The sequence below is a fragment of the Carassius gibelio genome, chromosome B2 (assembly GCF_023724105.1).
Source record: "Carassius gibelio isolate Cgi1373 ecotype wild population from Czech Republic chromosome B2, carGib1.2-hapl.c, whole genome shotgun sequence".
Taxonomy (NCBI): Eukaryota; Metazoa; Chordata; class Actinopteri; order Cypriniformes; family Cyprinidae; genus Carassius; species Carassius gibelio.
Genome location: NC_068397.1, coordinates 1,402,970 through 1,416,672, shown reverse-complemented (window position 1 = coordinate 1,416,672; position 13,703 = coordinate 1,402,970). Strand labels below are relative to the sequence as shown.

The window sequence follows — 13,703 nt, the reverse complement described above, 5'->3', positions numbered from 1 at the left end:
GAAGTTGTCCATGAAATTCACTCCTTTTATATGACAAGATCTTTGTAGCCATGTGTTCAGCCCAAGCATCCGTGAAAACATATTGTTCCCCTTGCTGGGGGTGGTCCACTGATGAACTACTGAACTTTGAGTCTTCTAAGTGTTTCAAAGAGTTCACTGAAGTCCTTCTTAAGGAGTTCTGACTGCTCTTTCCAAATATAATTTTTCCCCACATGGATGATTATTCGATTTGCAGTCTTGTGCTTGATCAGAATATTCTGAAGTTCTTTGTTCACATCAGAGACCATTGCTTGAGGAAGGCAGCATGTTGTTGTAGTCCTGCTACTGATGTTTCAGATAACAGTCACCCACTATCAGTGTCTTGGGCTCGGCTGAGCTCTGAGCTGAATGCCGCTCTCTGCTCGATCTTGAGCGCCTGTTAGTAGCATTTTTAGCTGCTGGCTGATCTGATCCATGTTTAATCACATTTGTGGATTCCTCACCCACATTCATCAATGCTTCAAGTCTGTTCTCAAGATGTATAGGGGGCAGTAGAATACTGGTATTTACAAGCCTTGTCATAGTCATACCTGGGGTAGAGGAAGCTACGACAGCAATACGAGAAAATCGTGACAATCTGATGTCTGATGTTCATTTTGGTCTAGCTCCCTGTTTGTGCCATCGATTAGTGTGGTGATCAGTTTCGGCTTGATCCTCTAAACTGTTGAGATTCACAAGATTCATGGGACTCACCGGCTGTATGCTGAGAGGGTCCATGACTACGGTCTGCTGAGTGTTCTGTCTGTTTTGGAAGTCCAGCAGGTAACTTTATTCCAAGAATCACAATCCTTTGTAGAAGTTTGCAGCAGTTCATGCAACAAGTAGATCCAACAGGAGGCATTTTCTCTCTCTTCTGTTTGAATGTAGGCAGTTGTTATACCGTCTCCGGAATGTACAACTTCTAATATAATATTTCAACCTTTATTCATTTTCAACCTATATGGTTGAAGTTTTTACAGTATAAAATAAATAAGAGGCAAACTAAATTATTTTACTATGGTAATATGAGCTTATGATAGCGTTTATAATTAAACCACAGTAGCCATAAATTTACAGTTGTCTGAGATGTCATAAAATGTTCTTTAGCATCACAAACCATAAAATGTAGTCAGGGTTCTGCTATGGTTTAGCATGGTTTCCAGAAATCTGGAGCTGATTCGGGGTAGCTCGGTGGTTTGTGACTGTTGTCTCGCGGCACACTGTCTTTTAAGGGGCTGTTCACATATCATGTCTTGTCGTTCGTTATTTCCAATGTAGGCGCGTGATAAACATGCTCATAATGGAAGCGACGCGGTCACGACGCACGCGGTGCGACGCACTCGCACTGAGTTAAAAACATCTCAACATTTCAGAATACCACAAGAAGCAAGAATATCAGACCTGAACCAGGAAGTTGGTCACCAGATCACACGGTAACCAGTTAAACCGTAACACCCGGAGAGCGGTTTTGAAAAGGGAACAAAGGGCCATTTTATTTGTCCTCTGTTTAAAGTATTCCCATACTTTTGATAACAGTGGTCTCTGTTTTTGTGATAGAATGCAACTTTCTCCATTCCCAGTATGCAATTACACGAGATGTAAACAAACAGTGTGACGTGTCTACGCATTTCATGCACGTCGACGTATTTTTGTAGTCGACGTAATCGATGATGTCGCCTCGTCGTTGCAGCACTACCTGGGCTCAGGGTATCGGCCGATACAGAGTACTGATCCGATACCTGGGTGTGTATATGTATATAAAGGTGTATATACTACTAGCCCTGTGTAAATTGCTAGAATTATTTTATGGTGTGCTTCAGACTTATCCCTTAATAAAACATGAACACATACATGGTGAACTACTGTATTTATTACAGTATTTTTATTATCTGACATGAATTTGACAGTAATATTATTTATTTTCTTAAGCGAAAAAGAACTTCAAATGCAGCAAAAAATCTAACACCGCAAACTAAAAAAGGTATTTTAATTTTACAATATAACTGTATAAAAGACTGCAACAAACAAGTCTAGGAATATAAAAATATATATATATATTAATCAGATAATCTCTTTACAACAAAACAAGTAAAAAACAAGCAACCTTCTAGGCATAATTATTATTATTAATAGAGACGTATTATTATTACTACATAGAGACATAGCTAAATCTACTGTAGGCTACAACAGTAGCTTAATATATTGACAATTTACTCACGTTAAACCAAACATTTATTTTGATGGGCTGCCATGAAGATCTTTGAGTGTCTGTGTTTATGATATGACAGTTTTCTCAAATGAAATGGTAAATTCTCATGAAGTTGCGGTTTATGCGTTTATGTCCTCATATAGTGACACATGGCAGAGACTACAAAACAGCGTGCTCCTGTGCATCTGTGCCCGTCACCCACAGAGATGTAGAATTTGCAGGAGTAATATTTAAATAGTATTTTGCAGTTTAATATTCACAGACACTAGTATATATTCGGCTTTAGTCTGGAGCCTTGCGCTTTGACTAACACGGAAGCGACTGAACTCAGCTGCGGGTACCGAATATACTTAAACTTACTACTGGTACTGCAGAGACGCTAGTATCATCACATTTTTTAATTTTCAGCACCGACTTAGTAGTGAAGTGGCAGTACTTGTGGCATCCCTAGTTGCCGTTTTATTGTCTGGTTGGTCTAATCTGAAATACTGCTAAACAGCGGACATATTGCTAACCACTGATCTATAATATAGAAGCGGCTTCACTGTCTGTTGGCAGTTTAGAACGCGATGAGCGATCCAGACATATATAGATCAGTGCTGCTAACGCCTTTTCATTTCTTTGCTGCTCTAAAACAGGGGTTGCTTGTTGCAACACAGCACAACTTCCTGTGTTTGTAATGCATTCTGAGCAGCAAAGCTAGCAGTCATAACTAGGTCTTGTTTAAAGGGGGGGTGGAATGCTCGTTTTCACTCAATATCATGTTAATCTTGAGTACCTATAGAGTAGTACTGCATCCTTCATAATTTCAAAAAGTATTTAGTTTTATTATATTCATAAGAGAAAGATAATCTGTACCGATTTTTCCCGGAAAAACACGACCGGCTGGAGGCGTGACGTGTGGGCGGAGCTAAAGAATCACGAGCGCCAGTAGGCTTTTGCGTGGAGAGCGTTTGGAAGCTGTGACACCGTGAGGACAAAACCAACCAAAACAAACCATGGCTAATAGTCAGATTCAGCGTATATTTATGATCCAGAATCAGATCCAGAGGCTGAAATTTAACAAGAGCAGCATCAGCAACAATGTCTCTATGTGGTATGTACTGAAACTGTATATATTTGCTTAGCGGTTTTAGAAAATGACTAAGTTCCACTTTGTCGTCTTTTTTTTTTTTTTTTTTTTTAGCTATACATGTGGAAAGTGCAGTTTGATGACAACATCGCATGTTGTTTACTTGATGTGCTTACGCGCCGATAGCTAAGTTAATAACACAGAGATATTTGAAGCAGTTTTACTCGTGCAGTTTGATGACAACATCGCATGTTGTTTACTTGATGTGCTTACACGCCGATAGCTAAGTTAATAACACAGAGATATTTGAAGCAGTTTTACTCACCGCCTGCGGTTCCAACACACGATCGTTACTCTTTTTCGTTGGGACTGCATTATCCTTAAGAAATAAACGATGTGCAAATCCGTCGTCAAACTGGACCTTGTTTGTAAAACAAGCATCTTTGAAATGCAGGGAACAAACACAAACACTTGCACAACTCCGTTGATGCTCTGTAAAAATAAACTCCATCCACTGGTCCCTTAATGCTGTTTCTCTTTTGGTAATCTGTGCAGGGTTGTCTTGCCCTGGCAACCAAAAACACACTCCTTTTGTGACATTTGGCGACGCTCTGGCTCTGATCAGTGAAGTCTGTTGTGCTCTCAGTGCTCTGCTATACGGGAGCGCGCTCTTCCGGCAGAAGTGCCTCAGGACCCATATAAGGAAATTCCGCTCCATCTAACGTCACACAGAGCCATACTCAAAAAAAACTTTCAGAAACTTGTGACAAACCGGAAGGAGTATTTTGGGAACAAAAATACTCCTTCAAACCTACAGCTTAATTTTTGAAACTTTGTCCATGTTTAGCATGGGAATCCAACTCTTTAACAGTGTAAAAAACTCAGTATGCATGAAATAGCATTTCACCCCCCCCTTTAAGAAAATGGTATCGGATCGGTATATGGGTTCATGTACTCGCCGATGCTGATGCCAGAATTTGTTGTGGTATTGGTGATATTTCTGATACTATTATCGGATTCGGAAAAACTCTAGTTTTTAGTTTTAGCGTTTGTGCCAAAATTCTGTTGTTTGAGAAATCTGAGAAAAGTACAGAAATAAGAAGGAAAAATAAAGTCCTAGAGAAGATAATTAAGTCGTCACGGTAGATAATGAGGCTCTCAAAGTTCAGATCACCCAAGCAGCAGGTCATCAATCTTTGGAAGGTTGTGGGGGCATTCTGCAAACCAAACGGCATCCTGTTGGCCTCATATAATCCCATGGGGGTGATAAAAGCAGTTTTGAGCTTGTCATGTTCAGCCACCTCAACTTGCCAGTAACCAGAGGTAAGATCAAGAGTTGATAAGAACCTTGCCTGTCCCAGCGCCTCCAATGCTTCCTCTATTCTTGGTAGTGGAAAAGCGTCTCTGGTACTGCAGGAATTAAGTTTCCTGTAGTCCACACAGATCCTCAGGGAGCCATCTTTTTTTAGAAACAACAACGATGGGGGATGCATACAAGCTTTTGCTTGGTCGAATGACTCCAGCTTCTTCCCTCTCTGATATGGCCTTCCGCACTTCTTGGTACTGGTTCGGGGTATTTTGCGATAAGGTAGGCGGAAAGGTTTTGAGTCTACCAGAGGTATTTCATGTCGCACAGTGCTGTTATGTCCATAGTCCATAGAGTGTTTGGAGAAGACATCAGCATTTCTCCTCAGCAAATCCTGAAGCAACCCCAACTGCTCCTCGCCTTCTGCTGCAGCACTAAGATCAACTCCACATTATACCATCAACAGACTCAACACTGGTAGTCTGCTGTTGACTCTGACAAGACGCAGTCACTGAATTCTCACACTGACTCTGACACAAGAACTGGTTTTGGCACAGCATTTGGCACTTTTCTTCCTCTTCAATGACATTCTGAACCTGTAAAGCATCTGCAATCAGGGTCCTTGGGTTGACAATAACATCCTTTCCAGACAGATTTAAGAGCCGAATGGGAACACAACCTTTTTTAACATTAACAAGCAGCCTGGCAACCATAAGGCCTTCCTGAACCCTTTGGAGGACTGGCTCTCCACTAGAACTGTATAGTGTGTTCTCTTCAGTCCACCCATCACTCTGCCAATAACATCCTGCTCCTTACAAGTTGGTATTCTTATCCTGTGACCAGCATACTGTACTTGACCAACTTTACCTGCAGCTCCACCAGGTTCACTTTTACTCACAGCACAGACTGTTGGGGGTTATCATTTGGCTGGGAAACAGTTTCAATTAGGGCTGAATGATTAATCAGAAAGTTTTAAAAACATAAGATATTTTATATATCTTATGTTAAAGCAAATAATCATAAATTAAGGTAAATGGGTGAGGAAAAAAAAATCACCCACTTCAACAGATTTAAATACACTCGATTACACAAAAAAAGGATATTGTTTAAAAAAAAAAGCACTGCAATTAAAAAATTTGATACTCAAATCAACAAATTATGACTCCTATAGTACAGCATCAAAAGTTCAGAGACAGAAAAAACTGTCTCAGGTTACGTATGTAACCATAGTTCCCTGAGTAGGGAAGGAGACACTGCGTCCTCTAGGGGGTGCTTTGGGGAACACCTCGTTGTGACCCATGTCTGAAGCATACATTGAAAAAGACACCAAATTGTTGGCCGGCGCCACTATAAATAAGCACCAGGAGAGCGCGTCACTATCTTCTTCATTTGAAACTTCTAGCATTTGAACCAAGTCTTGCCTGTCACACAGGGGCTACCGCTAGCTTACGCATAAGCTTCCTGAAAGAGCTGTCTCTACAGATCTCTAGTAGCAACACCATGTTTAGATAGGTATCAGAGGATACATAGGTGGAGCGACGCCCAAGATGAATGGGGCTTTTACCAACTCATGAAAGGGCACGAAGCAACTGCGCGTTTCGTGCAGAACAACAAACAGCAACAGGAGTGCAATATTCTCAAAAAAATGTGTGCAGAGGGGACGGCTGCCATAACAAAAGAAAAACATCACTGCAGGCTTCAACCCGGCTGCATTTAGGCATTTCAAAAATCTCCAAGATTATTTTAAATAATGATTCAATCCATTTCAAACAACTGTTCAAAAAATGAAACTTTAAATGAACTTGAGAACAGGCCATGTGTGTTTTTTTTTTATTGAATGTAACTGACACTTAGGCTAGGCGGCACTAGGCAGGCATGCACAAAAAGGCTAGGGCCATTAAAAATTTATTGGACAGGAAAACTGAGAAGACGCGCTCCGACCGCACTTATGTCCCAGGGACACTCTGGTACAACTGCGCAAGGTGGTGGTATTACTGCCAATTCTCCACCACAAAAGCCGGTCGCTCTCAGCTTGCAATGGTCCTTTTCATAACTCGGAATCTCCTGTAACTAGATGAGGCGAATTCGTGTCTACAGCGGCGCGAGACCTCCAGACGCACGTAAACGCATCTTTACATTTACTTATCATTGAAATCATTCGCGCCAGACGCTCTATTCGCGTTTGGTGTGAACGCAGCATAAGAGCCCTAATGTTGAGGGAAGCGATGCTTGAGGTGTATAAACAAATACACACTGGCTGAATGGAGCCCAAGGAACCAAGGTCTAATCATCTCAAGAAAGGGAATGAAGCAGAGCGCGTAACCCTTATCTTACAGGATTTCAGAAAGTTCACAGAGTCTTGCGTGCAAACTTACCACTTGTGGATTTTTAGAAAGTGTGCAAAGTGTTCACGTGCACACTGACCACCATGTGGTTTTGAGAAAGTACACAAAGCTTAGCGTGTGTACTTAAAGGTTCCTAAGCATCGCAGAGGTGCTGAATCTCACAGGAGAGGCAAGCTCAATTTTACAAACCTCGGGCGAGGGGAGCATCACCTGAAGCAGCATACACAAGAAGACTTCTGTAACTGCCACCTCCACTTCCCGATAGATGCAACAGCACCCCTAAACAGCCAGGAGACCCCTTGGGGTGACCTGGCCTGACATCCATGAAATTCCCTGCAGTGCTGTGCCAGGCCTGATGATCAAGGAGGCTCCCTCAGAAACCTGTGAGATCTCAGCCTCCTAATACCGAAACATGAAGCCAGATGGCTGGTGCTGGCGAGTGTTTAGTAAACACTGTAACTGAGCACTGCAAAGGAAACTCACAGAGTTTATTAGTAGACAGGTAACCACCAGCAATTAAATACACATAAGTATATATATTTTTTTTTTTATTATTTAACCTTTATTTAACCAGGAAAGTCCCATTGAGGTTAAAAAACTCTTTTTCAAGGGAGTCCTGGCCAAGAGGCAGCAAAACACAGTCAATTACATTTATAAAAGTTATACAATACGAATAATTAAAAACATTTGCAATTTAAACAGGTAATTTCAGGTTCTCTCAATCTGGACTTAAAAGCATTTAAGGAAATAAGATAATTTCAAGTCTTTTTGCAAAAAGTTCCATGCAGAAGGAGCTGAGTAGACAAAAGCCCTTTTTCCCAGTTCTGTACGGGCAAATGGAACAAAGAGTAGCAAGTGATCATTTGATCGCAATGAATAAGAACCAACACTTCTCCATGTGATTAAACTACAGATGTAGGATGGCAAAAGACCAAGCATGGCCTTATAGATAAAAGTATGCCAGTGCCCAGGGCCCGTATCCCTAAAGATTCTGAGAATCCTCTCAGAGAGCTCCTAACTTAACCTAAAAATTCCTTGCCAGGAGTTTTAGCTTAGAACTGATTCCAGAACATTTTCAGTGAACTCTGAGCAAGGAATGGATGGAAAATCCTATCTTAGTGAGGAGGTGTGGTTGACCCCGTTGCTAGGTATGAGTCATCATTTCAAAAGCTGTGATTGGTTGATCCTACAAGTTTGATGAAAATGAACTTTTGGTGATAATGAGCAAAGGATGTACCCTCAAATCAATAAACATAATTATACACTCTAATCTTATGCAGACTGTAATTGTAAAGAAATGTTTCACATTCAAGAAAATATCTGGAAAATGAATAGTAAGCTGTAGGGGCCTAACATTAGAATCTAAAATATGTGAAAACTTGAGCTCATTACACCCTGTTCAAATAATGATTTGTGTCTTATTTGCTCATATTAATATCCTAGCTGGCATATTTTGTACTTTCACTCCCATATGGACCCCATTGAAAACAAGATGGCCTATCTCAAGGGGCTGTCCTTAATGAAGTAGAAATTACAATGTTATAACTCAGTGTGGTCTTAACGAGGGTAACACTGCTCAGCTTTTATCAATGTCTGTGATTGCTGGCTGGTCTATTTATGAAGGCTTGTTAACAAATATCCTACAAACACAGAAAATGGAGAAAAAAAAGGAATCGCAGGCCGAACTGGACTGAGGAGCAAGGTTTGTTGCTGGCCCAGTTGGTGCAATAATTGCATCTTTAAGGAGATCCGCCACAAACATGATTCCTGCAAGATCCAATCTGTAGCGTCTCAATAATTCCCTGTCATCCAGTGTTTGCAGGACATCTCTCCTGCCTCCTCTGTTGGCCATTTCGTGCAGCTGCTTAGGGGAACTCCTAAGCCACTAAAAGTTATCTTCCCTGCTCTTGGCAGATCTCACCTTAGGAGACCTTTTAAGCGGTAGGAATCTTGAGGAATAGCTTTTATATTAACTGGGATTTTCGTGTCACTTTTAGGGGCAATTCTAAGAAAACGTCATGACTCTGAGAATTTTCTTAGAATTTGGCCGCTAGGAGCCACTTTTTGCACAAAAATTCTTTAGGGATACGGGCCCTGAACGTCTATTGGACAACGATGGCCATCCTACTCTGGAATATAATTCACAATGATGGGTAAAGTTTTTACAATTCGTAATAAATCTCAGAGACGCATGATAAACATTGTCAATCTTATACAGACATTGTGCTGAAGCGGTCCTATACACCAGGGCCCGTATTCATAAAGATTATAAGAATCCTCTCAGAAAACTCTTAATTTGGCTTAAAAACTTTTAAGTAGGAGTCTTAGCTTAAGAGCGATTCAGGACCAATCTGAGAGCAACTCTGAGTAAGGAAAAGACAAAAACTTTTATCTTAGTGAGGAGGCGGGGTTGACCCTGTTGCTATGTATGACACAATCTTTTGAAGACTGTGATTGGTTGGTTGTCCAAGAAGGAAAAAAAGAGTGATTTTAAGTATAGGATGTATTCTAATTCTCACTTTGAATTTACATGCGTAATTTATCCTATTTGACTGTTCTCTCTCTCACACACACACACACAAACACACATTATATGTGTGTATCTAAATCCTTTTTTTTTTTTTTTTAATTTACCATGCTTTTAATTTCCGATAAGGTATTTGATTGGCCTAGAATGATAAAAATTGTTCCACTCTTTCCAATTACAGTGATTGCCGTCCTATGTAAGTGGCGGTTTGAGTGTTGGTTTTAATGTATCAAACATGGAATCAAAACCAAGAAGGGCAAGAAAGCCAAACTGGACAGAGGAACAGTGTTTACCGTTAGCCCAGTTAGTGGATGAACACAAGGCCATTCTTAAAGGATAATTCGGGCCGGTGTCACAGCAAGGGACAAGAAGCAGACATAGGAGCGTATAGCACAAACTATTAACGGTTCATTCCCCTGCTTGTGCGCACCTATAAGCCTGCTATATTCATAAATGCAGTTTTTTGAGTTTGCAAGGTGGGAATGTCCAGTGGAAACTAAATGAACTGCGACACAATAAGATGTTCTGAACGTGCTGTAATTGTTTGTGTGATCACTCTGCTTACAGAAGGTTGTGACAGACCCAAATCATCACTATTGCATTGTTGCATTTTCCCAGTTGCCAAATATCGTAATGTAGTGATTACTTTAATTCATATATTAAATTATATTATATTAAATTATTATATAATCTATACTGTATTATTAACTCACTGTCATCCATTGTTTGCAACACATTTCTTCTTCTTCTCTTCTGCTAAAGAAACTCTTAAGCCTCTTAAAAGTCCTCGTCTGTGCTTCTAACAAGTTTGACCTTAAGACCTCTTTTAAGGGTTAAGATGCTTTCTGAATTACTTTTTTCTTTACTAGGATTTTTTCTTTAATTTTAAGAGTAAAGACCCACATTTCTAAGAATTTTCTTAGAATTTTGTCACTAGGAGCTACTTTTTGCATTAAGATTCTTTATGAATACGGGCCCTGGGCCCGTATGTATAAAACTTCGAAGAAATGCTCTTAAGAATAGTCTTAAGCTTTCACTTAAGTGTCAGAAAATACTTAGTAAAGAGTAGGACTTTTCTAAGAGTAGGAGACATTTATAAAACAGCTAAAAGCAACTTTCAGTAAAGTAGAAGACTGATTCTTAAGTGCTGACTGTAGTGGGACTTAAGTGCTGTGAACTAAGGACTACAATGATGTGAACCCAAAATGTCCGCCCTGAACCTTTGAATCAGCCAATAGTGAGCCTGCAAGGGTGAGGTCACAGCAGCATGACACAATTAATTCATTATTTTATTAAGACATAACAATTATTTCAATATTTCAATTTATTTAGAATAATTCGTTTTTGCTTTGTGCAAAAAAAAAAAAAAATTACAAATAAGTACATGCATTTATTTCACACAATTTTAATAGAGTTTCAACACATTAATTAAATGGACAAATGTGATGCTATTTAAGTAATTAGGATGATGAATCACATAATTCAAAATTGCACTCACAGCTGTATATAAAGGGAAGACAAAAGTTGCAAATTGTTTAAAAAAAATGGATGCAAAAAGAAAACCAAACTGGTCCAAGGAAGAAAATCTTCTTCTAGTGCATTCAGTCCTTAAATGGAAGGATGTGATAAGAGGAAAATTCAGTCCAACTTTAACAAGCAAAGAAAAAAAAATGCATGGCAACAGATTGTACTGACAGTAAATGCAGCATTTCCTCGGACAAGACGTTCAGCAGAGTATTGTGAGAAAAGGTGGTACAATGTGTTGGCAACAACACGCAAGGAAATTGCAGCATATAAAGAAAGCATGCGAGCCACAGGTACATTTTATTTTAGCTTATTAAACCATTTTATATTAAATGATTGTCTCCATGTGGTCAGCAGCTGAGTTCTTGTCAAACAGGTGGGGGCCCTCCATGTTAACCTCTGTCTGAGATTGGTGAAATAGTAGAGGAGATACTTGCCAATCCCTCTATTTGTGGCATCCCAGATGCCCCAGACCCTGCACTTCTCAAACTGAAGGAGTTACAAAGATGGTAAGAAGAAAATTATGCATGTAATAATGTATGCATGTAATGTGTCTTTTTAATAAATTGATAGTATTTCAGTCACCACAATGAACTGAATAAACATGTTTGCACTGTTTAATATTTTCTGCATGTGAATGTAGTGTGGATAATTCTGGAGCCGGTCCATCAGATGCATCTTCTCCTGTATCATCTCAAGACATCTCCGTGTGTCCTCCAGATGAGCTTCTGCCTCACAAGACACTGGATTTGCACAGGGCGCAGCCACTGAGGATCACATTGAGTCCCTTAAAAGAAAAAAGTTCAAATTGCAAATTAAGTTGCTGGAAATTCAAAATGAATATTATTCATTAAAACTGAAAAGAATTAAGAATACTCAATGATTGTACATATGCTTTGTGTAATAAAATTGTGTAAGGAAAAATTGGTTTGTTGTTACTTATTGTCTACAAGTTTGCTTACCCAAAATGTGAGTTAGCAAAGCAATCCCTGAATGATGCTCTCCCCGAAATGCTTTGTAATGTGTGTTCGGTGGTATTGTCATCATTCTCATCATCACCATGGTCGTCATTTTCATCGTCATCATCATCATCATCATTATCATCATCATCAAGCAATGGGAGGTTACGAGCTTTGCAAATATTGTGCAAAATGCCACAAGCCATAATAATGCGACAAGCACGCTCAGGTGAATGTCGAATCTCTCCATGTAGGACATGGAATCTTCTCTTCAGCTGTCCAATTCCTCTCTCCACCATGGCTCATGCTCTTCATGATGCAAAAACAATAAACGAACATAGGTCAGATAAGTCAAGAATGCACTCATTGAACAAAATTGGTCTCTTGTCTACAGTTCAGTCCAGTACAGTACCTGTTATAATTGAGCTGCTGTTCTCCTTGAGGTCTTCTGTAAGGGGTGAGAAGCCAGTGTTTTAAAGGGTAACCCGAGTCTCCCAGCAGATGACATCCAGGGCGAACATAATTTTGTTCGAATAACCCAGTGAGGCCACTCTGGGAAAGAACGCGAGCATCATGTGTTGACCCTGGCCATTTTGGCACAAGATCGAGGATCTTGTAATTGGCATCAAATACGACTTGAACATTGATGCTGTGGAATCCTTTTCGATTGATGTATGTCTCCTCATTTACAGTTGGAGCAATGATGCGTGCATGGGTGCCATCAATGGTTCCTACAACTGCAGGGAAACCCGCAATCCTCATAAAATCTGCTTGCTTTTGCCGTATAGTTTGAAGGTCAGTTGGGAAGTCAATGAACTGCCTCACTATGTCTGGTATGGTTAGTGCAGCAACAGTGGTATTTAAGACCCTGCTAACTGTGGACTGTGATGGCCCTAAGTCATCACTGGTGCATTGCTGCATTTTTCCAGTTACCAAGAAACGCAAAGTTATTATAACTTTCATTTCAGCAGTTAAAGCATAGTTTCTTACAGTGGGAGAAGTTTGTGAATGTGTTAATTCATAGTTTTGATGCCTTCAGTGTGAATCTACAATTTTCATAGTCATTAAAATAAAGAAAACTCTTTGAATGAGAAGGTGTGTCCAAACTTTTGGTCTGTACTGTACATACCAAAAAAGTGTGAAACAACTGCAAATATGTCATATTCATATTCTATACTCTGAGAGAGTGTGTAGTGTGTGTGTGTGTGGGTGTGTGTGTGTGAGAGAGAGAGAGAAAGAGAGAGAGAAAGAGAGAGAGTGAGAGAGAGAGGAGAAATGTAACAAAGTTTTATGTTGTATGTAAACTGTGTTTGAGAGAGAGAGAGAGAGGTGTTCAGAGAGGAGTCTGTTGGATGTTTAGCTGTTATTTGTTTTATGGACTCAATGTTGAAAATGTAAAACCTTTCAAACACTGTTGGCATAAGTGAAAAATAAATAATTTTATGAAGTTACAATTTTGTTTGATTCCATGATGTATTTTACTGAACATTCTCTACTATAGGAGAGGAAGAATTGTATAAACTTGTTAAATCATCTAAACTTACAACATGTATGTTAGACCCTATACCATCTAAGCTCTTAAAAGAGGTGCTTCCAGAAGTCATAGGTCCTCTTCTGACTATTATTAATTCCTCATTATTATTAGGATATGTCCCCAAAACCTTCAAACTGGCTCTTATTAAATCTCTCATCAAAAAAACACAACTTGACCCCAAAGAACTAGTTAATTATAGACCAATCTCG

General features: G+C 39.7%; 1 long non-coding RNA gene across 1 annotated transcript; it reads right to left on the bottom strand.

Annotated features, from left to right (window-relative positions):
* Positions 1 to 10,748: 10,748 nt before the first annotated feature.
* Positions 10,749 to 12,241, bottom strand: LOC127950473 (uncharacterized). Its single transcript, XR_008152474.1, has 2 exons — positions 11,964 to 12,241; positions 10,749 to 11,788 (listed from the first exon to the last, which is right to left on the bottom strand). It is a non-coding gene; the product is annotated as an uncharacterized LOC127950473 (long non-coding RNA).
* Positions 12,242 to 13,703: the final 1,462 nt, after the last annotated feature.